Source organism: Hipposideros armiger, unplaced genomic scaffold, assembly GCF_001890085.2.
Source record: "Hipposideros armiger isolate ML-2016 unplaced genomic scaffold, ASM189008v1 scaffold_213, whole genome shotgun sequence".
NCBI lineage: Eukaryota > Metazoa > Chordata > Mammalia > Chiroptera > Hipposideridae > Hipposideros > Hipposideros armiger.
In genome coordinates, this window is record NW_017731563.1 from 798,759 (window position 1) to 812,588 (window position 13,830).

At 40.1% G+C, this 13,830-nt stretch overlaps 1 pseudogene; it reads right to left on the reverse strand.

Moving 5' to 3' along the window:
* Positions 1–5,630: 5,630 nt before the first annotated feature.
* On the reverse strand, positions 5,631–6,342 carry LOC109388957 (B-cell receptor-associated protein 29 pseudogene; annotated as a pseudogene).
* Between the last annotated feature and the right edge of the window lie 7,488 nt (positions 6,343–13,830).

Here is a 13,830-nt window from a genome sequence, read left to right on the forward strand (position 1 = left end):
CCCACCCCCCACCCCGAGCTTACATCCTAGTAAGGGGAGCTAGATAAATAAGAAACTAAGTATACAGTATGTTAGATGGTGGTGGGACACTCTAGGAAGAAAAATAAAGCCAGAAATAAATGTAGGGGATGCAGCGCTTACAATTTCAGTTAAGGTGACCAAAAAGGCCTCACTGAGATCGTGACATTTGCATAAAGAATTGAAGGAAGTAAGGGAGTGAGCCATGTGGCTATCTGAGGTAAGAGAGTTCCCTGCACTAAGAGAGCTTCAGAGATCAAGGAGGCCAGAGTGGCTGGAGTAGAGTGAACGATAGGGAGAGAAGCTGGAGATGAACTCACAGATGTTGGGGACTAGTGAATAGATCACGTAGAGCCAGAAGTGGGCCACTGTAAGGCCTTGGGTTTCTACTCTGGGTGAGGGGAAAAGTCAAATGGAGAGCTATGAGCAGAGGGGTGACATGGTTCTGACCTCACATTTTAGATGATCACTCTCACATATGTGCTTGATGTGAATGAATAAATTAAATAAATAACCAAATACACAAATAAATAAATCATGGGACATAGAACTAGCAGGCTTTTATTTAACTTGAGAACCAAGAGAAAAACAGTAAAAATGACCTCTTCAAGAGACGTGTAACCCCTGGGCCGGCTGAGTGGCGCATGGGTTAGGAGTTGGCTTGGGACACCAGCTCCAAGTGGCAGGGCCCCGGTTTGGATCCCACATGAGGGCCAGTGATGCTGCGCCCTCTACAGCTAAGATGGTGAACAACAGCTCAACCTGGAGCTGGGCTGCTGAGAGTCACCGGCGATGGCGTAGGCTGCAGTGGGGCTGGCAGGCAGCGGGCGTGAGCTGCCGTGAGCCGCAGTGAGTGGCCGTCTAATGGCCAGCAAGTGACTGCCTCAGCCGGGAAGAGCACACTGATAATACCAATATGGGCCAGTGAAGCAATATTCTCCACAACTAGACTGAAGAACAAAAGGACAGCAACTTGTCTGTTCTCCTTCCCCGGTTCCCCAACGCTGTTCTCCTCCTCTAATTCCCCAATAAAACCTTAAAAAAAAAAAAAAGTGTAACCCCTGATTCCCTTTCTCACTACATTGAAGACATATAGACCCAGTCAAGGTGCTTGCACTGTTTGCTGTGGATCTCTTGCATCTCTTCAGGAGGGGCAGGGAAGACACTTGAGCTCATGAGAGAAAAGCAGCTGGTTGCTGGTGAGACTGGAGGAGGACCTGAAGCAGCTCCTTTGTCACTAGAAACCTGACCCTTTTTGGTTTAGTCAGACAATGACAGTCTTGGCTGGGGAAATGATAGGGAAACCTGCCAAGTTTACAGTCTGCTTCTCTCAGCCTAGACAACCTTTGAGAGAGAAGCGTATCTTTTGAATTTGCAGAAATGAGACAGAGCAGAGGGGAAAACTAACATTTCTCATTAGTATAACATGCAGACTATGTCAAAATGTATTGCTGAATCTATTTTGTTCTAACCGTGAGAAAGTAAGACATCCATAAACAGAAGGAAAGACATAATTGTGGGGTTTAAAATTGAAGGAGCCCCAAAATGGCTCCTTTAGATAAATTTATCTCTGCTAATCATTGTTTACCCCTGTTGTATTCTTTTATTTAAAAAAATTTTTTTTAGAATGGAAATGATTTTCCTAATTATAAAAAATAATACATGTACATGGTTAAAAATTCAAGCAGTAAAAAAGGGCAAACAATGCTAAAAAATAATATAGATATGTAAAGTTTCCATAATATAAGCATGTTGAATCTTACTAAATCCATCTATATATTTGACCTTATTCCAATTAAAATGCTGTTAGAATTTTTTTAGAACTAGATAAGAAAATGCTAAAGTAAATGCTGAAAAATAAATGTGCAGAAATGGTGATGGAAATTGTGAAAAAAAAAACATAATAAGGCAAGATTAGCCCTAGAATATTAAAATATATTATAAAATAACCATAATTAAAAATTCAATAGTGGCACAGGACTAGACAGATTAGTTGTATGAGAGAGTCCAAAAATAGATCCAAATGTACATGGGAGTTGAGTATAAGATAAAGATTGAACTCAAGGTTTGGGGAGAAAAGATTATTAATAACTGGTGTTGGATCATCTAACTTACTATCGAGAAAAAAAAATCAAATCCCTACCTCATTCCTTATACCAAAACAAATTCCAGATGGGTCAAATATTTAGATGTTAAAAATAAAAACATAAAAGTACTGGAGGAAGACATGGGAGAATTTAAAAAATAACCTTGGGTGATGTTACAGATGAATTGTGTTCCCTCAAAATTCATATGTTAAAGTCATAATCCCAGCATCAGAGTGTGACTGTTTTTGGAGATAGGATCTTTGAAAAGATAAGGCTAAAAAAGGTCATCGCAGTGGGCCTGAATCCAATATGACTGGTGTCCTTATAAGAGATGAGAGTAGGACACAGACACACAGAGACAAGACCATGTGAGGGCACAGAGAGAAGACAGCCATTCAAAGCCAAGGACAGAGGTCTCAGAAGAAACCAACCCTGCCAGCACCTTGATCTTGGACTTCTAGCCTCCAGAACTGAGAGGAAATACTAAATTTCTGTTGTTTAAGCCACCCAGCTGGTGGTACTGTGTTACGGCCACCCTAGCAAACTAATACTGGTGACTGAAATCTTTCTAATCAACATATGAAATTCAGAAGCCGTAAAAGAAATGATACACTTGACTACATAACAATTTACAATTTCTGCACAGAAATAAAAGCAAACAACAATAAAAAGCCCCCTCCCCCCCAAATTAAAAAGATGAATAACAAGCTGGGAAAAAATATGACACCCAAATGGTTAATTTCCTTAGTGAAAAAAAAAAAAAAAGCCTAGGATCCCCAGATCTTCCTTCTCTTCCTCCCTCCCTCCCTTTCCCTCCCTCTTCCTTCTTTCCTTTCTCTCTCTCCTTTTCTTTCTTTCTTTCTTTCTTTCTTTCTTTCTTTCTTTCTTTCTTTCTTTCTTTCTTTCTTTCTTTCTCTTTTTCTTTCAATAGAAGCTATATATCCAAAATTTTATGTGCTATCTCCTGATGGTTTCACATTGAACACTAATTTACAATTTAAACACTATAAAGGCCAACGCTGTATGGGGCTCCTAGTTTAGGATCTCTGGTCTAGACTACCACCACAGGGGGCCTTCCCTTCAGCAGATCTGTCCAAAGTGGGCTGTGAGTTCTTTTTAAGATCTCACTGCCATTAAGAGATGCAGAATGAGTGCTTCTTCTTAGTCATCCAGAAGCATACACATGCACGCAAGCATCCATGCACGTACATACACAAGGGCAAACTCAACTAATATTAACTCTCAAATACAGTACAGTTTGGAACTACATTATGGAAGAAAACCATTTCTCAACATGCAATATAATATTTACTGGCTCTTCCCTGCCCAGAGGGGAATAGCTTTACATTTTTTGTGTGGAGCTGTCAGTCACTTCCTTTTCCTCCTACATTACATGGTAATACAAAGCCATGAGGCCTAGCTGCAGGAGAAACATGAGCCTTTACAGAGCTGTCTGTTGATTGATGGCTACACTGAGAACCTGAAGTAGCTGTCTGTAAAAAAACCCCCAAAACAACCCTTCTCTGTACTTCAAGCCAAATCACATTCTCAGGCAGACATCTCCAGAAGGAAAAGAGGAAATGAGCGAATTCATGACCCAATGCACAATAACCTCCTCCTATGAGTAAGTGTGAGGTGAGTGAGGGGTAGTCTGCTGGTCTTTGGAGGCAGGTGGAGGGGTGGGGTGTAAAAACTTATAATTTAAAATTTTAACTATGGTTAATCTTGGGTAGTGAGATTTGGGATGATTTTGCTTTTCTTTTAATAATTTTCTGTAATTTCTATAGTGAACTTGTATTGCTTTTATAAACAGGAGAAAGAACAATAAGTATTATAAAAATCATTTTGTATGTTAATCTTATCTTCTTAACTAGGCTATACAAACTTTCTGAGTGAGGGGTCACATCTTTTCTTCCTTCCTTCCTTCCTTCCTTCCTTCCTTTCTTTCTCTCTCTCTCTCTCTCTCTCTCTCTCTCTCTCTCTCTCACACACACACACACACACACACACACACACACACACACACACACACACACACACACAGACTCTTTTCTTTTGTACCCTTTCTCATACCAAAGTTTAGGGCTCATGCTAGGCACTCTTGCTGACAGTCACTAATTTGGAGTCTTTTCCACAGCTACTCCTGATCAAAGTCACCTAGGCAGAAGAAGATGCGTCTGGGTCAGTATGACCCTTATGGAACTGACTGGAAAGCAGAACCTGTGGGATGGATGTGTATTACCTGTACTGATCTCATAGGCACATCATCATGCCAGTGGGCATCCAGCCTCATAATACTGTATGCCAGGAATCTGTACCAGGAGTATATTTAGTATCATTTTAAACTTTGTATGGTACTTACTGGTAAGTTTACAAAAAGGTTGCCCTCACAAATTTAATACTGGATGGTGTGCATATCCTCCATCAATTAAATGTTATTTTATCCAAGAAGCATTCTCTGATTTCTTTACCTAGAAGTAATCTTTCCTTCCTCTAAATTTAATTACACATGATTTCTACTTCCATATTATGCATCACTTTCTAAGTTTGTGTTAGAGTTATTTGTGCACGTATCTTTTTTAAATGGAAAATAGCATTTAATATTTAGCTTTCAGAATACAGAAATATCTCAGAGAAACTGTGACACCAGTGTATGTATATTTGAGATAACATTTGTATAATTAGTAATTCTCGCAGCAATGGGAATCACTTGCTTTTTGGATATGTTGTACATTAATTAACTCTGAGTCAAGAATTCCACATTGTTGTAAAACAATTTTTGTTCAGGGCTGTGACAGTTATGCAAACAGAAGTAAACTCCATTACTAGATAAACTTTAAAAAAGTAGAATGCTTACTAATTATGTGTTACAAAAATAGTCCAACAGGTGCAGAAGCATAGTAGCAAATACATAATTATCTATATAGTTGTCTTACGAGAGTAAACCATAGTATTATATCATCAGGCTTAAAAACAAAAACTAAGGTCATTGTTTTTATTTTTTGCACTTTCTGACTCTTCTGTATAAATATAGTGACAAATTCTGATCCTCTATTCTTATTTAATCTCCCTATGAACAAATTTGCTGACACTGGATACTATATTCATATACATAATCATTATATTATCTGATTCAATTAGATTATTATTAGTGGAAACTCATCACAACTTTTAAGGCTACTAATGGTTTTATGCAATTTAAAAATCTAATTTTGAAAGTAACTGGCTAACGAATTTTTGCTTCTATTGGTAAACAGCCACCATACACCAGCATTACTGTTAACATCTAAATAAGGTATTTAACATACTTATATTTTATAAGAGCTGGAATACAAGCTTTATAATATATGTGAAACATCATCAAATATTGTAATAATGCCATTATGATAACAGCTTATGTGCGGCATTAAAAAAACATTGGCCGGTCATAGTACATTTTTCGGAACTGAATTTAAAATTTTCTAGAGTCTAGCATAACAAATGTATCATCTTGACATAGTGTATCACAATCTTCTTTCACTCAGTTCACAGGCCTTTCTTGTTGCCTTTTCATGAATGTTTCTCATCTTGAACTTCGGAGTGTTGTGGTAGGAGTCCCTCCTATTCTTTTGAAAGTCCCTAGGATTGCATCTTCATTGTCATCACACCATTTTGTGCCTTAGAAAGAGCAGCTGAAGTCTTTTTCAATTCAGTTTTAAGTTTTTCCTGGTCTTCTACCAGTTTTTTATTTTATGCTTCCAAAATGTGTTCCTTTTCCTTGTTGTAGCTTTTCAAGAGCCTTTTTTAGTTTTTCATTCTCTTTCATGAATTTTTTTGGCAGCCCTATTAGTATTTTCTGCTTGAGTTTTAAGTATTCTTTTGCCAGCTGAGTACTATAAGAGTAACCAGACATCACACTAGCCAAAAAAATAATGAAAATCCAGAAATATAAAGATTTCTTTGAGACCTAAAAAGTTTCATCTGTGTATATTCATGGGCAGGCGCTAGGTCTGCTGGATGATCTCTTTCTAATAGCGGGAGTAGAGGAATATTTCCTTACTTCTCTCATAGCATATAGAAACAAAAATCAATAGGAGTATAATAGTAAGGAAAACCTTGTTCCAGAAAGTTGCAATTTTACCCCAAACGTTAAATGAAAAAAATTTTCTGCCATCTCTGTGGAGGAATGATAGGATATTAAAATGAATCCTATTTCAGCATAAGGAAGGGTTGCAACTGCCGCCCACTGGAATGTCATTTTTTCTCTTCACACTTTTCTGCCAGCTTCGCGATTACAGCTGCATAACAGCCAGCCTCCATTAACGTCCTGGCCTACAGAGTGCCCCCACCTCCCTCTCCCCACCACCCTCCCTGCGCTGGGGGCAAGGCCGGCTTCCGGAGGCCCAGCCACAGAGAGCAGCGCGACCCCGTGCTTGTGCATACATCTTGTCTCCCCTCCTACACCACGTCTTTCCTTTCAGTCACTTTGTTTCTCCTAAAAGAGAACAGCTACCATTGATCAAGCAGCTGTTTGTATGCCAAGTTCCCTACACGGACAATCCTGTTTAATTTGCCCAACTACCCCCGATTAAGTAAATGTTCTTTATTTCTGCTTTACAAGGGAAAACCCTGGGGACCTAAAAGATTAATATCTAATACAGCAGATATCTAGTAGGTCACCAAGGTGTGGAGGCTGTATTCAAATTAAAGTAGTCTGATTTCAGTCTATGCTCTTTATTACAGGGCCATAAGCATCCCCCAGTAATGCTTCCTGCACGTTGAAGGCAGTAAAGATGCAGTACATACTTTTAAATTACTTCATTAATCAGTTACTCAATGCTACAACAAGAATGTTGGTCAGCGATTAGGAGACCCATTTTCAGATACCTCCTCTGACCTACGGCATTGGGACAGTTTAAGTCTGTAAAGGATTTAGCAGCAATATCAGGGGATGTTCAAGGATTAGATCTGCCTCCAGACCACCAAGTTCTACTAATACTAACGTTAGTAACGTTAGAATTAACCTAGGATATTGCTTCCCAATCCTATGCAAACTTAGCTGAGGTTGATAACTTTCTAGAGAGAAGAGGTTACATATCTCAAAGAACTAAATAACGTAACTCTGAACCTTGGTGTTCTGTGTGTCAGCGGGGAGAGGGCAGATATCTCTATCGTGTAGGGTTACTGCGAGGTTTATATTGAGATAATATGAATGAAGTATTTAGTAGAGTGCTAGGCACGTAGTAGGAACTCCATGCATATAAGCACTACCCTCCACTTGATTCTCATTTCCACTTTGCAGTTAAGCTGAAAGAAGACACAAAGCCAAAGGAGAGATGAATGGGTGACAGCTGGCAATAGGAGAGATGTTAGTCAAATTCCACAGGACTGAGTGGTTGTGAATCAGAAGTGTTAAGGTCCATTCCCAAGATTCCAAAGAGCAGCTTTTAATCTTACAAAGTAAGTTAGTTAGGAGAGGAATAAGCGAGAGGCCTACTGGAAGATAGAGGATGTCATTATTCCCAGCAGAGGGTGAAAGTGGTTCTTGGGATTCCTTCACTATAGTAACTTGTGTTGGCCAGGACTGAATTAGCCCAAGGCTATGCAGAGATCCCAGCATCTCACTGGGCCACTTGCATTGAGGAACTTGCACTGAGGAACAGGAAGATTAATTGCAGGCAACTGCCTGGCCAGTCATCACATTTCATGTAACCAACCCTGGAAAGTTCCTCTCCCATTCCAGAAACTGCTCCGTCTCCTGCCTCTTTGAAGTTCACCCATCGGTCTGGAAAAAAGCATTTCAGGCCATATTTTCCCCAAGCCATAGAAAAAGCCAATCTCAACAAAGCTAGAAGTTTGTCCTACGAATCTGGAAGGTTACTTAAGAGATTTCAACAACTTATGTCTTTGGTCAGGCTTCCCTGAAACAGACTCCTAGATGCAGACATGCATTCAGGGTGCTGTGGGCTTTTTTGTTTTTAGTTTTTGTGGTGAGGAGTATTCTTAGGAACAACACCTGTCCAGAAGTAAGGGAAGCAGAATTGGGCAGAGGGGAAGTTGAACTCCAATGTCGTTGCAACAGAGGCTTCAGCTAAGCCTGTAGAGTGCTGGGTAACAGTGCAAAGTTGTCCCAAGTAAAACAAGGTGTGGGCCTTTGTATCCCCTACAGAACAGTCATTTGATACTAGCTGCGCCAGGGAGGGGGTGTAGGCTTGGGCAAGGCAGCTCCCTTGCTAAGGGCCATTCGGAAGGGCCATCTGTAAACCACCAACAGCTGACACCTATAGCTGTGGGAATCAGGGCACCCACTATGGCCTGCTGTGCAGCTGGGAGTCATGTTTAAAGTTCAAAATCTAGGGGAAGTTTTGAACTGTCGTGATTTTCGGAGAGTAGTAATGAAGGAAACAAGGGGAACCTCCTAGATGAGGGGAGAGAAAGGAACATACCGGAACTGGCAACTTTCGGCAGTGGAGACGGGCGGAGCAAGGGCTGGAGACCCTCTGGGTACATACAGTCCAGCTGAGTCTGTGGCTGATGGAGATATCTGTGCATTTCTTCTTGACTGTAGAAATTAGGGAAGTAGAATAAATGGGCTGCTACGCCTGGAAACTAATCCAGTAGCCTGGAATCATAGACATTACACAGAGTAAGTACTCAATCCAGGTCTTTTTGAATTGAACTGTATTTCATTGGCTTGTGGTTCCTGACTGAGAGACCCATTGGCTCTCTTTGCAGAAAGTGGGAGAATTTTTCTTGGAATATGCAAGCACAGATATGCCCACCTTGATTTAATCCGACAAAGGTGCAAAAGTCTTATTTGTGTAATGTGTCAAGCCCTAGGAAGAAAAGGTAAGATTGAGAGTTTATTAGACCTTGGCAAAACAAACCAACAAAAAATCCCAAACAATATCATCCACCCAGTGGTTCCCTCTGTATCCTAATATTGACCCCTTTAAATTGGGTTCATGTAGCCAATTTCACTCTGTGTGGAGTTCTCCCCACACCAACAAACAATTCTCAGACATCAGCTCTGTGTTGGAAAATTCAACTCAACTCAGACAGTCTACCCAGAGATAGCATCATGTTCCACAGGTTAAGGGTTCAGTCCTACTAGACTGCCCCTCCCCCCCACACACTTCAGCTGCATCGCCAAGCCCAGGCTCTCTGTGCTTCTGACGAACTGGCTACAAATTAGAAGTTCTCATGATTCCCTTCTTAGGTTTTATTAATTTGCTAGAATGGATCACAGAACTCAGAGAAACATGTTACTTACTAGGTCACTAATTCTAGAGCTTCCATGCCCTCTCCAGGTGCGCACCACTCTTCCCGCATCTCCAAGTGCTCACCAACTCAGAAGCTCTTGGAATTCCCATCCTCTTGGGTTTTTATGGAGGCATCCTCACTTAGTAAAGATTGACTAAGGTATTGGCCACAGGCGACTAATTCAACAGCCAGCCTCTCTCCCTTTCCTGGAGGTCTGTGGGTGGGACTGAAAGCTCCAACCTTTTAATCACATGATCAGTTTTCCTGGCAACCAGCCCCCATTCTAAGGTTACCTGGGTGCTTTCCAAAAGTCACTACATTAACATAACAAAAGACACCTTTTTCCACTCACAACACCCAGGATCCTAATTCTAACAGTTCCAGGAGCTGTGAGCCAGAAATTGGGGACAAAGAACAAATAAATATATATGAGAAATATATATTTGGTCACTTGAATGACCAAATATATATTTCTTTTTTTTTTTTTTTAAAGATTTGTATTGGGGAATTGGGGGATGGGAACAGCGCTGGGGAGTTGGGGGAAGGGGAACAGACAAGTTGCTGTCCTTTTGTTCTTCAGTCTAGTTGTGGAGGACGTTGCTTCACTGGCCCAAGTTGGCACCATCATTGCGCTCTTCAGTTGCTGGCTTCTGGACAGCCGCTCACGCTGGCTGCTGGCTACACACGGATACCCCATGGCAACTCACTGCAACAGGGGCTGCAGCCTACGCTGTCGCCGGCGACTCATGGCAGCCCAGCTCCAGGTTGGGCTGTTGTTCAGCATCTTAACTGTGGAGGGCAGTGTCACTGGCCCTCATATGTGGGATCTGAACCGGGGTCCTCTGGCATCCCAAGCCAGCTCTTAACCAACGAGCCACTCGGCCGGCCCCAAATATATATTTCTTATAAATCACAATATCACCTTGTATTCCCATAGCATTTTTCCTTACATATTTATCACTTAGCATCTGTCTCACATTAAAGGGCTTTTGTTTTCTTTTGTTTAAATTTATTTTTTTTTAATTGGGTAATAGTGTTTTTTTTCCAGGACCCATCAGCTCCAAGTCAAGTCATTGTTTCCATCTAGTCGTGGAGGGCACAGCTCAGCTCCAAGTCCAGTCTTTTGTTTTTTTCAATCTAGTTGTGGGGGGAAAGGGGGAGCAGCCCACCATCCCATGTGGGAATTGAATGAACAACCTTGTTGTTAAGAGAACCCGCTCTAACCAACTGAGCCACCCGGCTTCCCTGTTTGTTTGTTTTTAAAGTTGATTTCTGCTTTTCTACTAGGCTGTAAGTTCCTGGGGAAGAGGATCTCAAGACATTCCCCCTTGTTCTTGTCACAGTCAAGGATGATTTTCAAGATAATCAACACCTAGTATGGCATAGGGACCAATCAATTCAAATGGACACTGACCTTAGGCAGTTTGTATGGCCATACTGGTGTATATAGCTGAATATTTGTTCTGCACACAGAGGGCATCTAATAAACAACTTGCTTTGAATTTCCTTGCTTTGGTAGTCCTGGCCCTGGCATCTAATATCCTCCTTTCAGCAGTCAGGCTACTTTTTCTTGCCAAATATGATCCTAACCAGTTTTCCTCCTTGATTTAATCTTACAGGGGCCTTTGAATAAGTTTGAAAACTTTGCAAAAAACAGGACAATCCATCCATACCTGCATTGTCTAATATGTTAGCCACTAGCCACACATATAAGGTTACTAGATAAAATATAGAACACCCAGTTAAATTTGAATTTCAGATAAATGAAAAATAGTTTTGTAGTGTGTGTCCCATGCAATATTTGGAATATACCTAAACTATAAAATTATCTGTTGCTTATCTGAAGTTAATAATTAACTGGGCCATTTTTTCCCCCTAAATCTGATAATAATACACATGTGGCTAAATTTAAATTAAAATTGAATATAAATTTTTACAATTTAGTTTCTCAGTCTTACTAGCTGCATTTCAAGAGCCCAATGGCCACACATGTGGCTAATGGTTACCATTTTTTATAGCACAGATAAAGAACATTTCCATCATTGCAGAAAGTTATATTGAACACCACTTTTGCCAAGCAAAAGACAGAAGGAAAGTTTTGTGTATTTTACAGGTTATAAAGAAATTATATTTGGGGCTGGGAAACTGCCAGCAAACTCTAGAAGACCCCTTTTAACATAGCCAGGAAACACAGTCTTTATGTTCCAGCCTGTAACTATTACTGACTATGCAGAATATTTGATTAAAAAGTAATGAGCCTATGAGAGAAGCAGCTCTTACACATCTACATTCGTAGATATAGTTGTTCTGCTTTTCTCCTGGGACTACCAGGAAATAAGTTAGCTACTATTGTAGATCAGAGAAAACCAAAATTTAAAAGGTCCTAAATAAAAAAATGAATATCTTGTTATTTGACTTATTAGTATCACTATTGATAGATTTTCTTAAATTATTTATCAGAGAACATCATTAACTAGAACATCTGTTTATAAGCCAAGTCTGTGATGAACTTGGTAAGCACAGAAGTACTCCCTCTCGTAATTAGCCTTTTGGGAAAAACCATGTTTTGAATTTTGAATTGCTGCCTGCAGCCCTGGGTGTCTTTTAAGAAGCAGGAAGAGATTAAACTTGAAAAGAGGTATGTGTCAAAAGCTGATTTTTACATATGACCTGATGAATCTAAAGAGAAACTGGCTAACATGCCAAATGGGACCAGCTGAAAAGTGAGACCATCAACATCAAAGGCAGAAATTATAGAGGATTTGGCACAAATATATTAAAAGGTTGTACATCATCAAATTATAAAAAAAAAAAGGACAGGGATTTAAAATTTAAAATATCGCTATGTATGTGACCTAGTTGATATCATTAGTAGATAAGAAATCCTTCAGATCAATAAGGAAAAGACAAATGCCTCAGTAGAAAAATGACCAAAGGATAAGCAAGCCACAAAACAAAAAAAATATAAAAGGTTGATCAACATTTAGTGTCTACAATAGAGCCTGTCACATAGTTGGCACTCGGTGAATACCCACTGTATGAATAAATGTCTATGAAAAAATGTTTGATTTCAGAACTAATCAAATAAAATAACAGTGAAATAGTATTTTCCCCTGTCAGCTTTGCAACAATGAAAGAAAGAATACCCAGTGTTGGTAATGATGAGGGGAAATGGGCCATATTATCTACCATTGATGGGAGAGTAACATGGTATAAACTTTTTAGTGGGAAAGATGACAATATAAAAAAAAAGCTTTCTCTAAAACCTGTGACACATGCAATTTCTAGGGAGTTATTATTCCAAGAAAATACAAATGCCCAAATCTATGTGTACAATGGTAAGTCAGATGACATGTATTTTTTTAATGTTGTTTGTTGGGTCAATCTTGGTAATGTACCCTCCAGGGTTTAGTGGTTGGTACACAGACATAGGATATATCCAACTCAAGCCACGCCTTCCATTGAATTATCCAAGTTGGAGATGGCAAAGAAGTCCTCTCTTTGGTATGCTGGCTATCAAGGTGGGCTCTAGAGCTGACAATGGCAGGTCTTCCACTAGAATGTGGCCAACATTTAGAAATAGAAATGAGATAGTAGAAAGACAGGGAGAGAGAAATGGAAAGCATTCTGGTATAATTTGAGTCAATAGATCCAGTTAAGCCTAAGGCCAGTATGCTTTCTTCCTTTCTGTGGTTGGGTTATGTGAGCCAATTAATTCTACCTTTCTGCTAAACTTAGCCTGAGCTGGACTTCCACTTCCTATCAAGATGGAACAATAGGGACCAAATTTACCTTCCTGCCTGAAACAACTAGAAACCTAGACAAAATATTTTTTAAAATAAACTTTCTCAAGACATTGGACATCATCAGACCATGAACAATGATCCCTGAGAGATGGAAAACAAATCAGGTAAGCCCTATGATTGCCCAGCTTACCACCTTGAGAGAATTTCCAGGTGGTGGCACAGAAAGGCAGAATCTAGGTAGAGCCTGGCAGATTCCCTGAAGTGAGGAGATAGAGCTGAGACTCCAGCGAGATCAAGACAGCCAAAGCTAGCAAGGTAGAAAACCAAGTAGGAGAGAAAATGACTACACACAGAGAGAAAATGACTAGCAACGACAACAAAAATCTAGGGACCTTCAGAGAGGCCCCCTCAAATATTCAGCAGAATATTCACCAGCACATGAATGTGAGGAAACTGCTCAAGGCCAAGGAAAGAACCACCTGAAAGTATTGTGAAAACTATAACTAGAACTCATACAGGGCTGGAATAGTGCTTGTTCCCATCAGCCAGATTGGAGCTCTCATAATTTACAGGGAATTACGTAAAGTACTCAGAAGCATCTTCTTTTGTGGACCAAAATTGGCCTCAGACTAAATGCTGCTCTGGTTCTGCCTGACAAATTTTAAAAGGAAGACTGGAAAGGATAAAGCTCTTTCCAAATAACTGTGCCCCAGAACAAATTCAAAAATATTGATGGG